A 22,249-nucleotide genomic window follows, 5' to 3' on the forward strand; every position below is an offset into this window, starting at 1 on the left:
GCATGCTATAATCACATATAAAAAAATTTTATTGCCTTAGAACACATATGAGCACATGATAGAATCACATATAAAGTTTTTTTGACTGCCTTAGAACACATATGAGCATGCTATAATCACATATTCATTTTTTTGACTGCCTGAGAACACATATGAGCATGTTATAATCACATATTCAGTTTTTTGACTACTTTAAAACACATATGAGCATGCCAAAATCACATATAGAGTTTTTTTACTGCCTTAGAACATATATCATTCATGATAGAATCACATATAAAGTTTTTTGCTTTGCCTGCCTTAGAGCACATATGAGCATGATAGAATCACATATAGAGTTTTTTTGTCTGCCTTAGAACACATATGAGCATGCTATAATCACATATTCAATTTTTTGACTGCCTTAGCACACATACGAGCATGATTGAATCACATATATAGTTTTTTGCCTGCCTTAAAGCACATATGAGAATGATAGAATCACATATAGAGTTTTTCTAGCTGCCCTAGAACTCATCTCAGCATGATATAATGGCATATAAAAATTTTTTAATGCCTTAAAACACATATAATTCATGATAGAATCACATATAGAGTTTTTTGCCTGCCTTAGAGTACATATGAGCATGCTATAATCACATATAAAATTTTTTTATTGCCTTAGAACACATATGAGCACGTGATAGAATCACATGTAGTTTGTAATTTATTTCATTATATTTTGTTTATCAATACTGACTGTTCTTTTCTTGTGTAGCCTGCTAGCGATAATCAGCGTAGCGAAGCTGAAGGGACAAATAAAGGCAATAAACAAGAAGACGCACAAAATCTTGGGGATGATTAGAGAACTGTGTTGAAGAAGTTCTAATTTTTTTTGTTTCCTAATTGTAATTGTTGAATTGTAAATAATTAAACTTGTTAATTTTAAGGTGGAACGATTAATTGTTTGTAGATTCCTTTTATATGGAAATTTTTGTGTAGTTTGTTTTTTATTTACAGGAAATATAAATTGTATTGTTCTCGGTATTTAATTTTCAAAGAAATTTTTTATTTTTTTTTCGTGTTTGCGACGGATTAGCGACAGAAACATCCGTCGCTATGGATATAAACCTAGCGACGGCGTAGCGACAGAAACAGTCGTCGCTATGCATATAAATCTAGCGACGGCTTAGCGACGGACATAAATCCATCGCCAAACTGAGGTTGCCGTTTAGTACCAACGGATTGGCGACGGAATACATCGCTCATTATTCCGTCGCAAGAAGCGACGGACCGAGCGACGAATTTATTCTGTCGCCAGTTAGCGTCGAAAAATTCGTAATGTAAGCATACCGTGACCTCATCGTCGCTAAGCCGGTTAGCGACAGATTAGCGATGGAATAGCGACGAAATGTGGTCGTCGCTAATCCACTGCTTTGTTGTGGTGTCTCATAAAGTGATGGTTTGAGAAAATGACAAAAATGCCCTTCATTCAAAAAAGAAAAAACAAACAGTTCAAAAAAAGGACAAACATGTCCTCCATCCAGAAAGTCGAGGATGATGTTGACTCTTCAAAGTCTTTTTCTTCTTTCTCCGTTCAAAAAAAGGACAAACATGTCCTCCATCCAGAAAGTCGAGGATGATGTTGACTCTTCAAAGTCTTCTTCTTCTTTCTCCGTTCAAAAAAAGGACAAACATGTCCTCCATCCAGAAAGTCGAGGATGATGTTGACTCTTCAAAGTCTTCTTCTTCTTTCTCTGTAAAACACTGTAAAACCCTCTCTCTCTCTAGAGAAGAAATCAAGGGAGGCAAAAAGTTCTCCCTGGAGAAGGCCATGAACATCAACCCTCTCACTCTCTCTCCCTTCTCTCTTTACTTGTATGCACATCCAACAGACGATCCTACATTGCTCCATCAAACACCGACTGACCTGCACACTGACTGTAGCATCGTTCAACTTGAAGAGTTGTGGAATCTGATTCAGAGTTTTTGCCCTTACAGGAGAAGGGTTTGGGGGCTCCTCCCAGCGTGGGTAGCATCATTCAACTTGATTTGTTGTGGAGCCTGATTTAGAGTTTTTGCCCTTACAAAAGGGGGGTTCGGGGGCTCCCTCCCGGCGCGGATCCCGTTGGGGCCTTCCAACAATGATTTGTAGTGTTATCGAGCTTTCCTATAGTGATTTGTAGTATTTTTGGATCTTCAACGAGCCCCACAACGATTTATAGTGTTATCCGACTTTTCAACATCGATTTGTAGTGTCTTCCGCAAATCGCTATAGCGATTTATAGTGTTTTTGGATCTCACTATAGCGATTTGTAGTGTCTTCCGCAAATCGCTATAGCGATTTATAGTGTTTTTGAGTCTCACTATAGCAATTTGCAGTGTCTTCCGCAAATCGCTATAGCGATTTATAGTGTTTTTGAATCTCACTATAGCGATTAGTAGTGTCTTCCGCAAATCGCTATAGCGATTTATATTGTTTTTGGATCTCACTATAGCGATTTGTAGTGTCTTCCGCAAATCACTATAGCGATTTATAGTGTTTTTGGATCTCACTATAGCGATTTGTAGCGTCTTCCGCAAATCGCTATAGCGATTTATAGTGTTTTTGAATCTCACTATAGCGATTTGTAGTGTCTTCCGCAAATCGCTATAGCGATTTATAGTGTTATTTAGTAAGCAAATCGCTGTAAATCGCTATCCGAATTAGGACCAACTTGTCAGTGCCATATCTCCCTAACCGGAGGTCATATTCCAAATCCGTAAAAATAGTGTCTTTGTTATTGAGTCTAGTTTATTCCTGTAAATTTTAAGCAATTTCTATTGTCATTTTATTCTCCATTTTAACTAAAAACCAGACCCTTATTATTTTGTGTTATTTGAGTTGCACAACACCATTCTCGCTTGACATCCACATCTTGATTCTGGCATGCTCCCTGTTGGATTTTTCATTGATTTCTTCCAACCTTGCTTGGAACAAACGTATGTCTTTCTCACCACGACACCCTGTGCATTTTTTGACCACGACACCCAGGACCCGTGCCGGGGGGGAGCCCCCGCCCCCCCCTCCTGTAAGGGCAAAAACTCTAAATCAGGCTCCATAATGAATCAAGTTGAACGATGCTATCCACGTGTTATCGTCGCGAAATTTTTTCCCGTCTTCCCTTCCTTGCGGAAGAGAGAGAGGGAAACGCTTTCGCGATTCAAACTTGACCGGATTTTGGAAATTGTTTTGAAATACTTACCTCCGTTTTGAAAATTGCGGAAAAATCCATGGGATGGGGCTCGACCTGTCGGTACGAGGTTCGACCGTTCCTGCCGCCTTTAACAGGGGTAATCGAACCAAGGACCAAAATTGTGCTTGACTTAGTTAAATCATCAAAATTATGTTCTATCCTAAATGCACAGAGAATTCGGGCATGTGCTATGAGATTTTGGAAAATGGAAGTAGGAAAAACATGATGTATGCTTGAAAAAAAACATATGGAGTTGAAAAACATTTCTCAGGGAAAAGGTCAATTTCTCAAGAAACTCAAATGAAAAAGGGTTTTTGAAATCATGAGAAAAGCTCATAAAGTTGTGGGAAAATCATGAATGGTTGAAAATCCTGGGAAAAAGGTGAGCATTTAAAAAGGGAAACACTTCTCAGGAAAACTTAAACTTTGAGGATTTTCTTAGGAAAATGATGGAAATCCTGAGAAAATGGAAAGAATTTTTGAGAAAAGGTAAACGTTTGAAGGAAAATTGCTTGTCAGGAAAAGCTTCAAGTTTTTGAAAGCTTTCTTTGAAAAATGATTGAAATTCATTGGAAAATTCTTTGGAGAGGGAGAGTTGAAACTTGGGAAATTGAAATCCTGAGAATCTTGGCCTTGAAACACTTGGAAATTGGGTTTGATCTTTGAGGAAAATTGGAAACTTCTTTTGGAAATCTTAAGAAAATAACCTTTTCCATGGAAAACTGTGGAAAAACTTGACTTGGGAAAACCGATTTTGGAAAATCCTCAGAGTTTCTTGAGAAATTGATTTCTTGAGAATGAAACTTTCTTAAGGAAATCATGGGAAAAGCAGTGTTTTCATGATGCAAATGATATGAGTGTATGAATGCACTTTGAAAGATTTTCTAAGAAATTTGTTAAAAAAATGTGCATTAAGTCAAGATAAATCCTTCACATATCCTGACTATGGTCATAAATATGTTCAGACTTTAGTTGATTTAATGCACAATACTTTACAAATATTGGAAATATGATGTGCATTTTAAGATAGCCTAAGAGTGTAGGCCCAATGTGACTGGTAGAAAGATGATGGATCTGGGTCTCATCCATATTTCGACTAGGGCCTTAAATATGGACTCCACCGAGTTCATCAACTCTCTAAGAGTTGGTGCACGTGCCATTCGTGTCCATCCACAGTGAATTTTGAAAATTGAGATATATGAATCATAGAATCAGGATATTGCAGGAATCAAACTACATGAGATGCAGCCTAAGCTAAGCAATAAAAGTAAATATTATTCCAAGGTTGATTATTACATCTTCGACATAAAAAAAAAAAAAAATACATAATGAAAAAGAATCAGCTTCCTCCGAATTTTCCTACAAAATGAGAATTAATACAAGGAAACCAAGGAAACAGGTATATATATAATATACAACAAAGAGATATATATATCTATCAAAATGCTAAAATTGGTGCTAAATGACATGTAATAATGGAAGTGTCTTTATATGAGAAAAATAAATACATGGATGCTCATATATGAAAATAAGTGCACATGAGGGGATATATATATATATATATATATATATATATATACAAGTATATATATATGTATATGTATGGGTACATAACATATATATATATATATACATATATATGTATACATATAGGTAGATGTACAATAGATATACATATATATAGATATATATATACATGTAATGAGAAAATATACATATTAACGGAAAATCCATATAATAGGTAAAATCATAAAATACAGGTATATACAGTTTCTATGGGCGATTTTACACAACCGTATTTCCCAAATTATAATATAATTTTCAGTAAAACTGGGTATGGAGCTTCCCTATATATCCCTAACAAAGCCTGCGAAAGATGGTACATAAAGCCTAAATGGATATTAAAATATTCATACATGAACATGGCTCATTTTCAAGACTGCACACCTGTAGCAGAAAATGGATATAACATATACGTGCAGAAAATGTACCCTGAAAGCACCAGGGGCTGTTTCAAGGATATCGTGAAAGGGGTATGATGCACGGGTCAAATATACACCACAGAAATGCGATATTGGGCATAAACTGTAGCCCATGTAAAATCAATGTTTTAGCCCACGTGACCCTCCCTCCTCATTTTACACCAGCAGGTAGACACCCCATCAGCAGGAGATAAATTTTAGCTACAGCAAGGTGATCATCAAATGCACCACCGCCCATCAATTCAAAGTCACCCATTTTCAGCACTAATGGATTCTAATGATGCAATATCGGAGAAATTGTATGTGCCATAGCCTAACTATGTAAGATCAACCATCCTTAGCACAAAAAAAAAAAGAAGAAAAAAATTTCAACTGCAGTTAATCTGAAAGGCTGCAATATAAATATTGAAAAGAACGTGAAGATGAGGAAGCAATGAGACATAGCCCATGCTGGAGTACATAGGCTTTGTTGTTCTCAATCTACGTCAGATAGGCGTGCTGAACAAGCATTTCATTGGTGTCGATTACCTGGGTCAGCCTCTTGCTGCAGTGAAGTTATGAAATGATCCAACTTATGGGGGGGGGGGGGGGGGGGGCTGTTCTGGTCAGTTGCACACGGAATTGGATACTCTCTCCATGGAAATCCAATAACATATTATGAACACAAATCCTACCCGATAGGGTGTAAAACCCATATGGTAGATTCATATTGATTTTAATAAGCAACCAGTTACCGTGAAATGATAACATATCAGCTCTTGTTATAACAGATATTCCTTCCTGAGGTTTGCTATAAAAGCTACAAAACTTATGGTTAACTGACAGTGGAGATAAGGCAAATGTCAATCAAATGGTAACCAGTTTGGGCCATTGAAAGATCACTGGAACACAGAAGCAACTTACAATGAAAGTAAGGTTACCAGATGTAAAGTAAGATGCAATGCAGAAAACTGATGAGACAGTAAAAACTGAACATAATTAAGAAGAAGATATTGTGCCTGAGTTAAAGGCACCGTTTGCTGTACGATAACCCTTGCGGGTATCGCTTGATGAGATGCGCATGCTACCCCAAAACCATATGTGTATGCCGACCTTATTAAGATGCAAATTGTTTAGGCAACGTTAATGTCAACACAGGATATGCGTGGGACGATATGGGAGTGAAAAAAAGTCACCAGGTTTATAAAAAAATGAAAAGTCATAACAGGGGAGATGCTATGCGTGAGCAGTAGATCAAAAAAGAAAAAAATTAAATTTATTTTAGCAAAATTCTGATAAAAGCTGACTTTTTCCCATGGTGGAGACCTTCATACAGAAGTCGATGATATGATGGAGGCGATGGTGTCGACATGATAAAAAAAAACATATAGGAAAATGTTATAATGCTCGTGATGTGAAAATCATCAAGAAAAGTTTTAGATTATGGAGAAAGAGGAGGCAATTCTGTCAAAATATGATGTTCAGATCGATGATATCATTGCAAGATATCATCGATCGTCCATGGGGAAACAAATAGGGATGCAAACCTCATTGATTGAAGCAATGGGTTCACGTTAAGCAGCATGATACTATATTAACAGAGATTATGGAATGCTCATGCGGTAGGGTTATGTCATGGCAAGGAATATCAAATATAAAATGACGGAAATAAGAATCTCACTTGATCTTTTGGGCTGTGCACCTCCTGACAGGGCTCTTGGAAACCAATTTACTGAAGGAAAGCAATCCAATGTCCTGGGTTGATTGTTAAGAGCTGGTATTTCCACAGAGTCTTGTAGCTTTTTTTTTCAACCTTCTTCGCCTCTTTTGGGGTTGGCCCCTTTCCTTTTTAATGGCCGGTCTCCTGCTAGCCGTGGGAGAAAGATGCGAAAAAGGGGAGCCAAGAGATAGATTTCAAAACGAAGATCCCTCTTCCTTGGCTCTTCCCCTTTCTTAATAGCTAGCCCCCTCTCTTTTCCTCCAAATCCGACGCCCCTCAACTGGTTTCTTGATAACCTTTAAAACAAGATTTTGAAATTTTTTGAAATCTCGCCGTTTTGAGAGGGGAAACGGCTCCTTTTTTGAAAAACTTAGGTAAAAATGGGACTTTGGGTAGGGTTTCACGGTGGCTCCATTTTGGGGCTGAAAAGTAATGACTAAAAAAAAATGAATTTTTGTTTCTTTTTTTTTTCTTTTTTAAGGTGGTGCCACCTCATTGGATTTGAAAACTTTTTGAAGTATATAAAAAAGTTTGCTTCTCTTTGGCAAGGAGTCTTAGTGGGGCGCCACCTACGTGGGCCCACTAATTATTTTATAAAAAAATCAAATAAATAAATAAATAAATAAATTTATAAATCGGTGCCACTTCCGGATGGGCACTATTTTAAAAATGAGAGAAATATTTGAAAATTTGAGTGTGACACCACCTCAGGGTGGGTCCCACGTCACTTATTTGAAATCAAAGCCAAGTGAGATATTTTTGGAATTTTCATAATAGTAGGCTAGTTTTTTTTTTTTTTTTGGAAAACACGGAGCAAAATTTGGCTTGATGATGTCTTTTTGTAATCGTTGTAAATTTTTTGAAAAGATTTTTATATGAAAAACATGTGAAAACCAGACATCAAATAATAAAAACCGGTTCTCACTAGTAGATAAGACCGGGTCGAACTCAGGGAACGGGAATATTTCGTATTCAAGTACACAAATCTAAATTATTCTTTATTGCCGAATTATTGAAATATAAAAATGTTCAGAAAAGGTAAAAACAACTAACTATTACAACAAATGAATACCCTTCGCAGAGGGCGTAAAGTGCAATATTTACAAACCCAATTAAATTCCTAAATCTAAACTAAAAAGTAAAAAGACTTTATTCTTCGTACTTCGTGTCACGTAATCGCTTCCGCTCTAATCCTGTGCTATCCTGCACAAGTCAAATGAGACACGAGCAGTACACAATAAAAGAATAAAACTATACTACAAGAATTATAAAATCTAAATGACTCCCCTAAGTAAAAAAAATGATTACTAACTACTAATTGATATGAAATAAAATGCTAACTATTACAAAAGATGTTAATCAAGTCTACTACTAACTAATTGAAGTCTACTACTAACTAATTGATTAACTATTGTTATATTAAACTAAACAACTACAAGCTAATGAATTACTAATTTGTAAGATGAAACATCAACAACCAATTCTCAACAATTCTTAGTGAAACTCAAATTTTGCTCCAGCTAATACTTAATGAACATATGCAATGAAGTTCATTAAAAGTCATCAATGGAATTCAGTAAAAATCTGTAAGTAACAATCAGGGAAAAATATGAAAATTCTCTAAAACCATTGCTAACATTAATCCAATCAGCTGGAAATTACATCAGCAATTCAGAAATCATTAACAGCAACAGAGATAGTAGTTTAGACATTTAACTTGAATCCAGCTATCCGGTTATACCAATCCACAACCCATTAACACATAAATGAACTGCTGTTACCAGATTACCATTTCACGGCAAAAATGAGATGCCGACAGATCAAAATGGACATAATAATTTCCAGAATTTCAGTCATGAATCAGAACTCCACTCCATACTGAGGCTCCATAGAACAAGTGATCAGAATGTTTCTTCACCCAAGCAAAGAAAAAAAAATCTGATGATCCGATTATTGCTAGAATCTCCAGATTATTGCCGGACATTTTATCATTGCCGGAACAATGCTCATCAATCATATGCCATTGATAATCAGATTATTTGCAAATACAACTCTATCTTTCAGAACAAATGTTTTCAACAAAAATTAACCTCTATAGCTGGAACAATATCCAATGGATTAATATGAGAAAACTATGATAATCGATCAGATGATCGATTAATCTCCACACAAATTGCTGAGAAAACAGATTCAGTGCTCGATCATTCAATCTGATTTATCCATTTCAGCTTATGATGATGTTGATGCTGATCATTAAACTAAAATGTATATACAAAATCAAGAACAGGATGACATTTAGAATCAACAACAATTATTCTAATAGAATCCCTTTTTTTTTTTTTTTGATTTTAAGCAACCGATCGATTACTGTAATGAACAATGGAAAAAAAAATTAGGAAAAGAAGATTAGGGGAAGAAAAGAAGATGCAGAAGAAAGGAGAAGAAAATCTGAAGGAGAAGAAGAAGAATCAGAAGAAGAACTGAAGAAGAAGAGAAGGAAACAGAACTTACCGTGATGAAGAAGAAGTTGAAGAAGAGGTGGCGGCCTCCTCCACCACCGCTGTCACCGGACTGAAGATCCACCACTGCTGCCGGCTGGAATGTAGATAGAGAAAGAGGAAGAAATAGAAATTAGGGAAAAAGAGAGCCACCGGCAATGGTGGAGAGAGGATAGAAGAGAGGAATTAGAGGGAAAGAGGGGAAAGAAAGCTTCAGGCGTGAATGGAAGAGGCGCCCTTTCTTTCCCTGTATTTGGGGTTTTTAAAAACAACAAACCTTTGAAACCGGCTGGAACCGGTTCAAAACAGTTTTATTTTTGAAAAAGCAAACCGGTTTAACCGGTTTGTGTTTATTTTTGAAATTTTCAAAAATCAAAAACTATATACCAGTTTATTATAAAATTTTCAAATATTTAAAAACAAAACTTATTTATGAAGAACTAAAAAAAAACTATTCTAAATTTTTTTCTCTTTTTAAAAAAAAAACAAATACTTAAAATGAAAAAAATATTTTTTTATATTATTATTATTTTTTATTTCATTTTTAATTGCAAACTAAAACTAAACTACTATGAATATAACAAAAACTAAAATATGCATAAAAATGTAAAATAAAACTATTTTTCATGCCTTTTCTATTTTTAAATCATTTTAGCACATTTACTCAAAAACTAACATAAAATTGGGTTTTTGAAACATTATTTTATAAAATCATGCATATTTAAATGTTAATAAACCCTGAATTATATGCATGATCAAATACCCCCATGCTTATGTTTTGCTAGTCCTCGAGCAAACTAGAAAAATGCAAGAAATCAAACTATCACCTAACTCACTTTCGTAGGAATCACGTTTGCATTTAGCTCATGCAACAAGCCCTTTCAACCCCTGGGTTACCCCAGTGGACGAGTAAGGTCTCGTGAGGGTTTGCAGTGATGCTACCCACAAACATCTCTGTCATGTATGCATAATATTACACATTCTCATAAGCAGTAGGTAATTAAAGACTTTATTTTCACAAATATTTCTTGTTATTCCAAAATCAAAATATAATTAGAATCTTTTATGTACCACCACAGAAAAAGAATTTCTTTCACTTTTCTAAAAATCACAATTATTTATGTTTTATTCTTAGAAAATCCAATAAAAACATATTATTATTTACTTATCCTCACTCATATGTTTTCTGCATAGGTTTTCTCAATCACACTTCTAAGCACTGAACTTTTCTCTCTTTTTAAGCTCTTTTCTCGATTTTTTCATTTTTTCACGCTTTTTCTTTTTGTGCACTTATTTTTCTCTTATAGCTTGCGTGTGGTCTGCTTTTATGCCTTGTGCAATGTCAATATCTTCTATACTTTTTTTTTTTTTCAATACATATCAAAAGATATCAACTAAGACATAAAAGTGACTTCCTTCATTCACCTTTATAACATGAGAGTCAAATATTTCAACTTGTATCTGTTCTTAGTTACTTAGGATCACAAAGTTTTCCACTCTCCTTTTCGAAAAATGGAATTAAAAGTTTCACTTTACATCTAAGTTCCATCTACTAAGGATTGTGGAATTATCCAAACAACCTAACGCATGCTTTTTCTCACTTTTTGAGCTCATTTTTATGCTTTTGTTCATTTGCTTAGTTTTTCAAAAATAGAACTGTGCATATTCATATTTATGATTTAAAATAAATTCTAACATGTATCTATCATCATTTCTTTGAAATCCGCATAAACAACCATAATTTTTAGATCTATGTCAGAAAAAAATTTCGTGGGGCTTAAAAATCCTCTAAAAACATTAGATTTGAAATAACATTCATATAAGTTCAAACTCTTTCTTTAAAAATCTACTTTTCATGAGATATGTGTAAACATGTGCAAGAACGTAAACAGAAATATCAAGGTGTGCACTCTACACCCTCCCCCATGCTTATATGACACTGTCCCAGTGGCACTCCCCCATGCTTGAATGAAACTAAATGAATGCACATGAGAGAAATAAATGAGGGAAAAGAGTAGAATGACCTGACATGAATTAAAAATGCACGTTCTATGAATGTAATGAATGCAATGTACATATGACAAAACATGAAAACCATGAATGAAACAAAAAGAACATAAAAAACTCATGAAAAAGTACAAACAAAATAAAATCTATAAATTCTCAGCAAATCTAATAATATACAAGATATGGGTTGCCTCCCATAAAGCGCTAAGTTTCACGTCCTTAGCCAGACGGATCCCTGGAAAAACCTTTATCGTCCATGAGATCAATGGACATGAAGTGAGACTCAACCGGGCTCTATGAAGAAAAGAGTGTCATCTGTGACACTACGCACTGTGTTTCCATCCCTTTTACCTCCAAATGTAGGATCATAACTCTCTCGACGTGAAGAACAAAGATTAGTCTCATCTGAGAGACTGGTCAAGAATCGAGAGTCTAGGACCGACCGAGTATCAATGAATGCTACTTCAGATAAGTGGTGAATATGATCAGGCTTGACTTGGTCAAGCACCTTCTGCATCTGCACCTCTTGCTTACTCAAAACGATTGTTGATCCTAAAGGCTGAGAAGATGGGGCTTTATATGATGAAAATGTATGCTGTGAGTAAAGCCCTTTCTGTTGAGGTATCATAGAAATCGACTCGTCAGTAGAAATAATATGGGGTTCATGAGTCGATTCCTAAGTAGGGTGACACGCCTTCCCATACTGAAGGGATGTAACAGATTTGACTTGCTCATGTTGTGAAGTAGTGGGTTGCAAATCAAATAACATGGAATCCTCTCCCTTGGATGTGACAACAGACTGACTATGAAGGTTCCCCTGACTTTGTCTACTCAATGTCTGAGCTAATTGTCCCATTTGAGTTTCTAGCTTGGCTATTGACTGCGTATGGGAACAAAGAGTTGCCTTGATATCAAAAAAAGCTTCTAACATCTTCTCTTGAAATGATGAACTTGGAATGGGCTCCTGAGGAGAAGGTAAACAATACTGGGAATGAACCTGTGGAAATATAGGATGCGAGTAACCTTGTGAAGGGTTACTGGGTCTATACTGTGTCTGGGAGGGCTGATGGGATGGGGAACTGAACTGGTTTCGCCAACCTGTGTTATATGAAGATGTAAATGAATCGGGCATGGGTTTAGCTAAACCTTGGGCAACATTCACCTGTTCCTGAACGAATTCAGGATATAATGACGCTCCCGGACAATCCGCAACACAGTGTGCAGGGCTAGCGCATAGCTCGCACACTCTTTCTACTGGATTTCTTGAAGAATTGGCTAGGAATTGATCTAACTTCCTAGTCAATTGGTCAACCTTGGTACACAATTCTAACTCGGACCCAACTTCGGAAATCCCAACTTTCCTAGGACCACTAGGCAGAGATGTAGTCCTATCGAGCCGTGAAGACAAGGTATGATGCATCGTGTTTTCACTCAAGGTCTCAAATAGAGACCATGCCTCATCTTCACTCTTGAGCATAAAAGTGCCCCCACAAGACGAATCAACCATTTGACGATGCTTTTCAGTAAGCCCGTCATAATAATACTGCACCAACTGCCAACGAGGCACCTGGTGATGGGGACACTTGCGGAGAAGATCTTTCAATCTCTCCCAAGACTCGTGAAATTGTTCTCCCTCAATTTGAGAAAAACTGGTTATAGCTTTACGAAACTGGTTCGTCTTACCAATTGGGAAATATTTTTTTAAAAATTCTTTTTGCATTCCTTCCCAAGTAGTAATACGAACTGTCTCAAGAGATTTTAGCCAGTGCTTGGCTTTATCTTTGAGAGAGAACAGAAACAAAGTTAACCTCATAGCGTCGTCTCCAAAATTATTGATTCGCACAGTCGAGCAAATCTCAAGGAATTCGTCGAGATGACGATATGGGTCCTCATTGCTAAGGCCATAAAACGAAGGTAACATTTGAATCACACTGGCCTTAATCTCAAAATGGCTCGCTCCTACATCAGGTCTTGTGATGCAGGAGGTGGGAGTATACGTATTTGGCATGAAGTACTCCCTCAAAGGACGGATCAATTGATGATCGTCAGCCATTGCGTACACCTTGGAGTAGACCGGTGTAGCACACGTCCTAACTTTGGGTTTTCTACCTAACTAACGCACTAAGCGGCCAAACCACGCAAACCACAAAGCGAGTGAAATAAAAACAACACAAAAACTAAACAAACACCACGCAGTTACACATAACAGAGATTATGCAAAGAAATATGAAATCTATGTGTACGGTACCAATCGTACACAGTCACCTCTAAGGGGATCCTAATAGGTGGGCTGTGCAGAAAAGTAAGCTCGTTTCTAAGATATGCACATACGTGGTTCTAAACCTAAATGCACACAAACACTAGGCAATAAAGTGAATACTAATATTACGCCGTTCCCCGACAACGGCGCCAAAAATTGGATGTCTTTTTGTAATCGTTGTAAATTTTTTGAAAAGATTTTTATATGAAAAACATGTGAAAACCAGACATCAAATAATAAAAACCGGTTCTCACTAGTAGATGAGACCGGGTCGAACTCAGGGAACAAGAATATTTCGTATTCAAGTACACAAATCTAAACTATTCTTTATTGCCGAATTATTGAAATGTAAAAATGTTCAGAAAAGGTAAAAACAACTAACTATTACAACAAATGAATACCCTTCGCAGAGGGCGTAAAGTGCAATATTTACAAACCCAATTAAATTCCTAAATCTAAACTAAAAAGTAAAAAGACTTTATTCTTCGTACTTCGTGTCACGTAATCGCTTCCGCTCTAATCCTGTGCTATCCTGCACAAGTCAAATGAGACACGAGCAGTACACAATAAAAGAATAAAACTATACTACAAGAATTATAAAATCTAAATGACTCCCCTAAGTAAAAAAAATGATTACTAACTACTAATTGATATGAAATAAAATGCTAACTATTACAAAAGATGTTAATCAAGTCTACTACTAACTAATTGAAGTCTACTACTAACTAATTGATTAACTATTGTTATATTAAACTAAACAACTACAAGCTAATGAATTACTAATTTGTAAGATGAAACATCAACAACCAATTCTCAACAATTCTTAGTGAAACTCAAATTTTGCTCCAGCTAATACTTAATGAACATATGCAATGAAGTTCATTAAAAGTCATCAATGGAATTCAGTAAAAATCTGTAAGTAACAATCAGGGAAAAATATGAAAATTCTCTAAAACCATTGCTAACATTAATCCAATCAGCTGGAAATTACATCAGCAATTCAGAAATCATTAACAGCAACAGAGATAGTAGTTTAGACATTTAACTTGAATCCAGCTATCCGGTTATACCAATCCACAACCCATTAACACATAAATGAACTGCTGTTACCAGATTACCATTTCACGGCAAAAATGAGATGCCGACAGATCAAAATGGACATAATAATTTCCAGAATTTCAGTCATGAATCAGAACTCCACTCCATACTGAGGCTCCATAGAACAAGTGATCAGAATGTTTCTTCACCCAAGCAAAGAAAAAAAAATCTGCTGCTCCGATTATTGCTAGAATCTCCAGATTATTGCCGGACATTTTATCATTGCCGGAACAATGCTCATCAATCATATGCCATTGATAATCAGATTATTTGCAAATACAACTCTATCTTTCAGAACAAATGTTTTCAACAAAAATTAACCTCTGTAGCTGGAACAATATCCAATGGATTAATATGAGAAAACTATGATAATCGATCAGATGATCGATTAATCTCCACACAAATTGCTGAGAAAACAGATTCAGTGCTCGATCATTCAATCCGATTTATCCATTTCAGCTTATGATGATGTTGATGCTGATCATTAAACTAAAATGTATATACAAAATCAAGAACAGGATGACATTTAGAATCAACAACAATTATTCTAATAGAATCCCTTTTTTTTTTTTTTTTTGATTTTAAGCAACCGATCGATTACTGTAATGAACAATGGAAAAAAAAATTAGGAAAAGAAGATTAGGGGAAGAAAAGAAGATGCAGAAGAAAGGAGAAAAAAATCTGAAGGAGAAGAAGAAGAATCAGAAGAAGAACTGAAGAAGAAGAGAAGGAAACGGAACTTACCGTGATGAAGAAGAAGTTGAAGAAGAGGTGGCGGCCTCCTCCACCACCGCTGTCACCGGACTGAAGATCCACCACTGCTGCCGGCTGGAATGTAGATAGAGAAAGAGGAAGAAATAGAAATTAGGGAAAAAGAGAGCCACCGGCAATGGTGGAGAGAGGATAGAAGAGAGGAATTAGAGGGAAAGAGGGGAAAGAAAGCTTCATGCGTGAATGGAAGAGGCGCCCTTTCTTTCCCTGTATTTGGGGTTTTTAAAAACAACAAACCTTTGAAACCGGCTGGAACCGGTTCAAAACAGTTTTATTTTTGAAAAAGCAAACCAATTGAACCGGTTTGTGTTTATTTTTGAAATTTTCAAAAACCAAAAACTATATACCAGTTTATTATAAAATTTTCAAATATTTAAAAACAAAACTTATTTATGAAGAACTAAAAAAAAACTATTCTAAATTTTTTTCTCTTTTTTTAAAAATAACAAATACTTAAAATGAAAAAATATTTTTTTATATTATTATTATTTTTTATTTCATTTTTAATTGCAAACTAAAACTAAACTACTATGAATATAACAAAAACTAAAATATGCATAAAAATGTAAAATAAAACTATTTTTCATGCCTTTTCTATTTTTAAATCATTTTAGCACATTTACTCAAAAACTAACATAAAATTGGGTTTTTGAAACATTATTTTATAAAATCATGCATATTTAAATGTTAATAAACCCTGAATTATATGCATGATCACTTGATTTCGAAACTTGGAAGAAAATAGTTCTTCAGGGCGAAATTTTGAAAGAAGTAGGGAGATTCAGAGCCTTTTGTAAAAGTTTGAAATAAGATCTTATGAATTTTTGAAATTGTGTCCCCCTCTTTTCGACTGGCAAAATTTTTGAAATGTCAAAACCATCCAGATTGTTTTCTTGAGAAAACTCTTCATAATTCGGGGTCCTGGGGGTAAAATGGGAAGAATCGATAATTTTGAAAACCCAGGGTTTTAAAATTATCTTTGAAATATTTAAAACTCGAATCTGGATTGACATTTTTGAAAATCAGGAGTTCTGGATCTCAAAATGACATGCTATGCAGTTAAATGATATGAAATGCTCGTGCAATGCTATGCAAAAGACATGTCCTACAAAGTTGTCACTCTAAATTTGGATTTGAAAATTCTGACTTCTGGTTAAGCACGAGATTTTGAGGATTTGCAATTTGAGGGTGTCTCTGAGTCTAAATAGAGAAGTTTTGAGACTCGAGAATGGAATTTAGGACTTTCTGCAAGGTTCAATCTTGGAAAATGACCATTTTGCCCTTCATTGGTTCCGGAGAACCGAAATGTGATGATTGGTGGAAATGTCAAGAAGGTGAGTGAAAATTTGGGGTGTTTACACCACGCTGGGAGGAGCCCCAAAACCCTTCTCCTATAAGAGCAAAAACTTTGAATCAGGATCCACAACGAATCAAGTTGAACGATGTTATCCACGTTGGGAGGAGCCCCCAAACCCTCCTCCTATAAGGGTAGAAACTATGAATCAGACTCCACAACTCATCAAGTTAAATGATGCTACCCACGCTGGGAGGAACCCTCAGACCCCCCTTCTGTAAGGGTAAAAACTCTGAATCAGACTCCACAATTCTTCAAGTTGAATTATGCTACCCACGCTGGGAGGAGCCCTCAGACCCCCCTTTTCTGTAAGGGTAAAAACTTTGAATCAGACTCCATAACTCTTCAAGTTGAATGATGCTACCCACGCTGGGAGGAGCCCCCAGACCCCTCTCCTGTAAGGGTAAAAACTCTGAATCAGGATCTACAATTCATTTAGTTGAATGATGCTACCCACGCTGGGATGAGCCCCCAAACCCTCCTTCTGTAAGGGTAAAAACTCTGAATCAGGCTCCACAACAGTCAATGTGCAGGTCACTCGGTGCCTGATGGAGCAATGTATGATTTTCTAATGGATGTGCACAGAAGCAGAAATAGAAGGGAGAGAGAGTGTGAGAGGGTTGATGTTCATGGCCTCCTCCAGGGGGATTTCTTTCTCAGATAATCCTGCAGTGCAGAGACTGGGTCTTAAATAATCATCTTCGGGGCACTTAAGTCTTTACAACTACTCCTTTTCAATAATCATCATTTTTTTTGCACCAATGGAGGAGAGGGTACTTAAGTCTTTGCAATCGCATCAAACTCCAACGCTAATTAATGCTGACAAACATGGGGATACGAGACGCACATGCTTACATACGTGGTGCTCCTTGGGACCCCCGAACATGAGATGTAGCTAACTGCCCTATTCGGGGGGGGGGGGGGGGGGGGACATATAACCTGCTTCGGCTATGCACCCCCTCCCCCTCCCGCTAAAGTCACTCACTCTCTCTCTCTCTCTCTCTCTCTATTTCCATCATTTTTTTATGATGTTCACTTTCTAGATGAACTTGAAATGAACGGTTGAGATTTATTCAAAACAAAAAGCTTTTGATGGTTCTTAGGCGCGTTCATTTTGATGATGGACCACATCTAAGGTACGTACCCTGGATAATTTTTTGTCCAAGGTCCCGTGGGCCTTATCTGCTCTTGCCAGAGGGAGGTCATTCTGACCAAATGTAATTCTATAATGTGTTTAGCATTGTCACAATAGTAGGACCATTAGATCATATTTTCAATGTTAAAATAAGTTTTTTAGGGTAAATAGTTTGGTACATTATGGACCACTGATTTTAATTAGAGCCCTAGAAAATTCAAATACATGTCAGAAAATCTTGACCTGTATCCAGTTTTCACAAAACTAAATATCTAGATCACATCTAGAGGGTCAGATGTTAAAAAATAAAAACAAAAACAAAGTTTTCTGCTGAAGAGAGAGAGAGAGAGAGAGTACCGAATCAACATTACTTAAAAGTGAAACTCAACAAAGCGTTGAGTCCCACAAGCACAAGCACAAGCACAACAACACAACATGAAAACACCATTTACACAAAAACAGAAAAACCCGAACACAAAATAGAAAACTCATCAAGGACCACAGACATCTAGATGAGGATTGGTTAGAGGCAAAGGCAGGTCTTTGAGATATATACGTAAGATAGCATACACATCAGCCAAGACCCTATGAGTCAAATGGTTAAGGTTGAACGGAACATCCCAAAAAGTAGCATCATTTCTGGTCATCCATATGAACCACCACACTATAAATAACCAAACTCTCTAAATAGTCCTCCACTTCTTTTCGCGTCTAATTATAGCCGAGCAGAGGATAAGATCTAACGCAAGGCAACCCTCCCGCACGACAACTGATGGAGCCTTCCAAGTTTTAGAAAATAATTCCCAAAACACTTCACAGGACCAAAAAAGATGTTGTGTGGTTTCTTCAGCTTGTCAACAAAACACACATCAACTGGGAAACTGAAACCCCATCCTCTTGATATTGTTATGGGTTTGTATCTGATCATGAAGAATCAACCAAGTCAATACCTTAGTCCTCAGAGGTGGTCCCTTCGCCCATAAAACATGTTTGGGGATCCAGCCTGGACCTGGAGGTAAAAGAGAACGGTAGACCTTGTGGACTTGGAAAACTCCTGCAATTGAGACTGCCTATTGAAACTAAGATTTGTCTACCCCCACATCCAAATCTCTGTCAAGAAACAAACGCAATGCCCTAAACCATATTTTCCTCAAATGCGATGTGTACGGTCCACGAGCCCCCCGACAAACAGCAAGTGAATTGATTAGATCATATTTCAGTCAGAGGAAGTTTGCACATGCATCCTGTGAAGTATGAGCCAACCAACACTGCTTCACAACCAATGCCACACTCCTTTTACGCAAAGCAAAAATTTCTAATACATTCATAGTCCTTGGCATAACGATGGAGTCTCATCCCACCAAGTGTCTCTTATAAGATCCATTTACACCACGCCACAAAAAGTTGGACAGGACGCGCTTAAGTTATTGCTCAACGTTGACTAGCATGACACAAACCGACATGAAGAATTTCAGAATTGTTGACAAAACATGCCTAATCAAAGTAATTCTGTCTGCAAAAGACAAATATCTGGCTTACCAAGACTGGAGCTTAAGACACACCTTGTCAACAACTGGTGATCATGATGTTTTAGAGGTTGGCTTGACTAATAGGGGAAGCCCCAAGTACTTAATCGGCAACGACCCTAAAGTGCAATTGAAAATTTTTTCTTCCGCGTTTTGACTGGTCGGATCGCCATTCAGAAGCGTGACCAAACACTTATTTTCATTGAGCTTCAGCCCGGACAAAGCCTCAAAAAACATGATAATAAGCTTTACGCGGAGCATCTGCTGCAGTGAAGCCCTTCCAAAGACTAGCATATCGTCTGCATATTGTATGATATGCCCAGAAAAACCTTGGATATCCAACGATTGTACGAAGCCCCTTGTATGCGCGCGTCTAAGAACCACCGCAAGTCCTTCTGCCACTGTATTAAACAAAAACGGAGATAACAGACATCCCTGTCATAGGCCGCACCACAATGAAAACTGCTCTCCCTTTATCCCGTTAATGGACACCATGGCTTTTGCATTGGTAACGAGCTCTGACACCCATCTGAAAAAACGGTTGTCGAATCCCATGTGATTCACCACTTGCAAAGAAAAGGCCAGTACACAAAATCATATGCTTTATTAAAGTCAAGCTTCAACACAAAGTAAGGAGTACAACTCGCGTGCATGGAATGAATGATCTCTGAAGCCGATGTATATGCTTGTTGAACTCTCCTATTTAGAATAAAAGCAAAATGAAAATCATAAAATAGATTAGATGCCACCAATTTTAGTCTTGATGCTAAGACCTTTGCGACTATACGATACAAGGCTTCCATTATGAAAATGGGACGGAAGCGCATAATATTTGTGGCGATGCTTTCTTTTGGAATAAGGGAGATTAAACCGGCATGACACTGCCTAGGCAATATAGAGTTACGATGAAACTCATCAAACACTGTACATAAATCACTTTTCACTACTCTCCAAAAAACTTTAAAAAAATCTACAGGGAAACCATCTACTCCCGGTGCCTTCCAACTCGATAAATCTTTAATTGTGTTCATGATTTCTGCTTCTGAAAACCTACATTGCAAGGTTAAGACCTGATTTGGTTGAAGAGAAGGAAATAACTCATGCCCAATATTTCCTCCCATATTTGACGGAATACAATAAAGCTTCTCAAAATAGTTAGAGATCGCTGGCATAAGATTTTGCCCTTCCCACAACACTCCATCAATTGTGATCGATTGAAGGATACTTCGTCTAAACCGATCGGAAGCAAATGAATGGAAAAAATAAGTATTTTCATCCCCTGTTGCCAACCATTTAACCCGAGCACGCTGCTTCCATTTCAACTCCGCTTTTATCCTCCAATGTTTCAATAATGTTGTTCGATCAACAAGTCTGCTTTGCAATCCCTTCAACTACTCGTTCGACAATCCTTCGGTGGAAGATAATAGGGTGAACAGTGATGAGATCTCTACCTCCCATTCAACCATCCCATGAAACTTACTCACAGACCACCTTTGCAACCAAAGTTTAATATCCTTAGCTATGCGCAAAAGCTTCTTTTGGTATCGGATAGCAGCCCCGTCTTCATGAACCCTCGAAGTCCACGACCCCTCAACCACTGAATGAAACTCTGGTTCAGTTAACCACCACTGCTCCAAAGAAAATCGCCGAACTGATCTAAAACCTCCATCCCATTACACGATCACCTGACCATGGTCGGACATAGTTGAGGGAATAATCCACCCCTTTATGTCTAGGATGATTTCGAGGAATCCAGTTGAAATTAAGACTCTATCTAGCACCCTACAACATGGTCGTGCCCATCGATTAGTCTAAGTAAACCTTTCTCCAGACAATGGAATGGGGTATAGTTGATTAGCTGCATCGAAATCTTGGAATCCTCTGATCGATGGATTGGGCATCACTAAATTGTTCGAATCTTGAATGGACAATAAATAATTAAAATCTCTCAATAGAATATGACAATCACCAGCCAGAGTGAGCACTCGATTTAGATCCTCCCATAACAATAATCTCCCAGAAGCGCAATTTGGGCCATACACCGTAGTAAGCACGACCATACGGTTCAGAGCTTGTACAGTGAAAGCGATGAAAATCAAAAATTGATTGAGGTCCACTTAAGTCGCCCCCAATGAAGACTTCAAAATTAAAATACCCCCAGCATGATTAACAACCGCTTTAAAACAGAAGCTTGCACCCCTCCACAACTCTGAAACCGAAGCAATAGAAACCTCTTACGTCTTTGTTTCACAAATAGCATTCACATCCAAATTTTCCTGTCTAATCCAATTAGACAAGAATAAGCATTTTGTTGGGAAATTTAGGCCCCAAATATTCCAGCAAGCTATCTTCATTGGACACAATATGAAAAAATCTGAGGTTTGTGTGTCTGGAGTGAACGACGTGGCGAGACAACATCTCTCCTTTACACGCGAGATATAGTGGTGTTGACATCCCTTTCATTTTGTGTATACCTCGAATGAGAGGACGTTGAAGACACATCATCCAGGGAAGGTTGGTTAACTGATGAAACCACAGTTGTAGCATAGGCTGTAAGATCCTTCGAGATTTCATGTAGTTCTGATTTTGATAACTTGATACCCAGTAGTTGTGTTGTCGCTGTGACATCAAAGCCCATCACTTGAGAAAGCAATCGGTCATCAACCCCCTTTTCCCTTAAAGATTTCCCTTCATTGACTCCAAG

At 37.1% G+C, this 22,249-nt stretch overlaps 1 pseudogene; it reads left to right on the forward strand.

Moving 5' to 3' along the window:
• The window catches only part of LOC149840190 (ABC transporter G family member 45-like), a 133,496-nt pseudogene that overhangs the window by 54,020 nt on the left and 57,227 nt on the right, over nucleotides 1-22,249 (forward strand).

This window comes from Nuphar pumila, chromosome 4, assembly GCF_984573655.1.
Source record: "Nuphar pumila chromosome 4, dmNupPumi1.hap1.1, whole genome shotgun sequence".
In the NCBI taxonomy this organism is placed as follows: domain Eukaryota; kingdom Viridiplantae; phylum Streptophyta; class Magnoliopsida; order Nymphaeales; family Nymphaeaceae; genus Nuphar; species Nuphar pumila.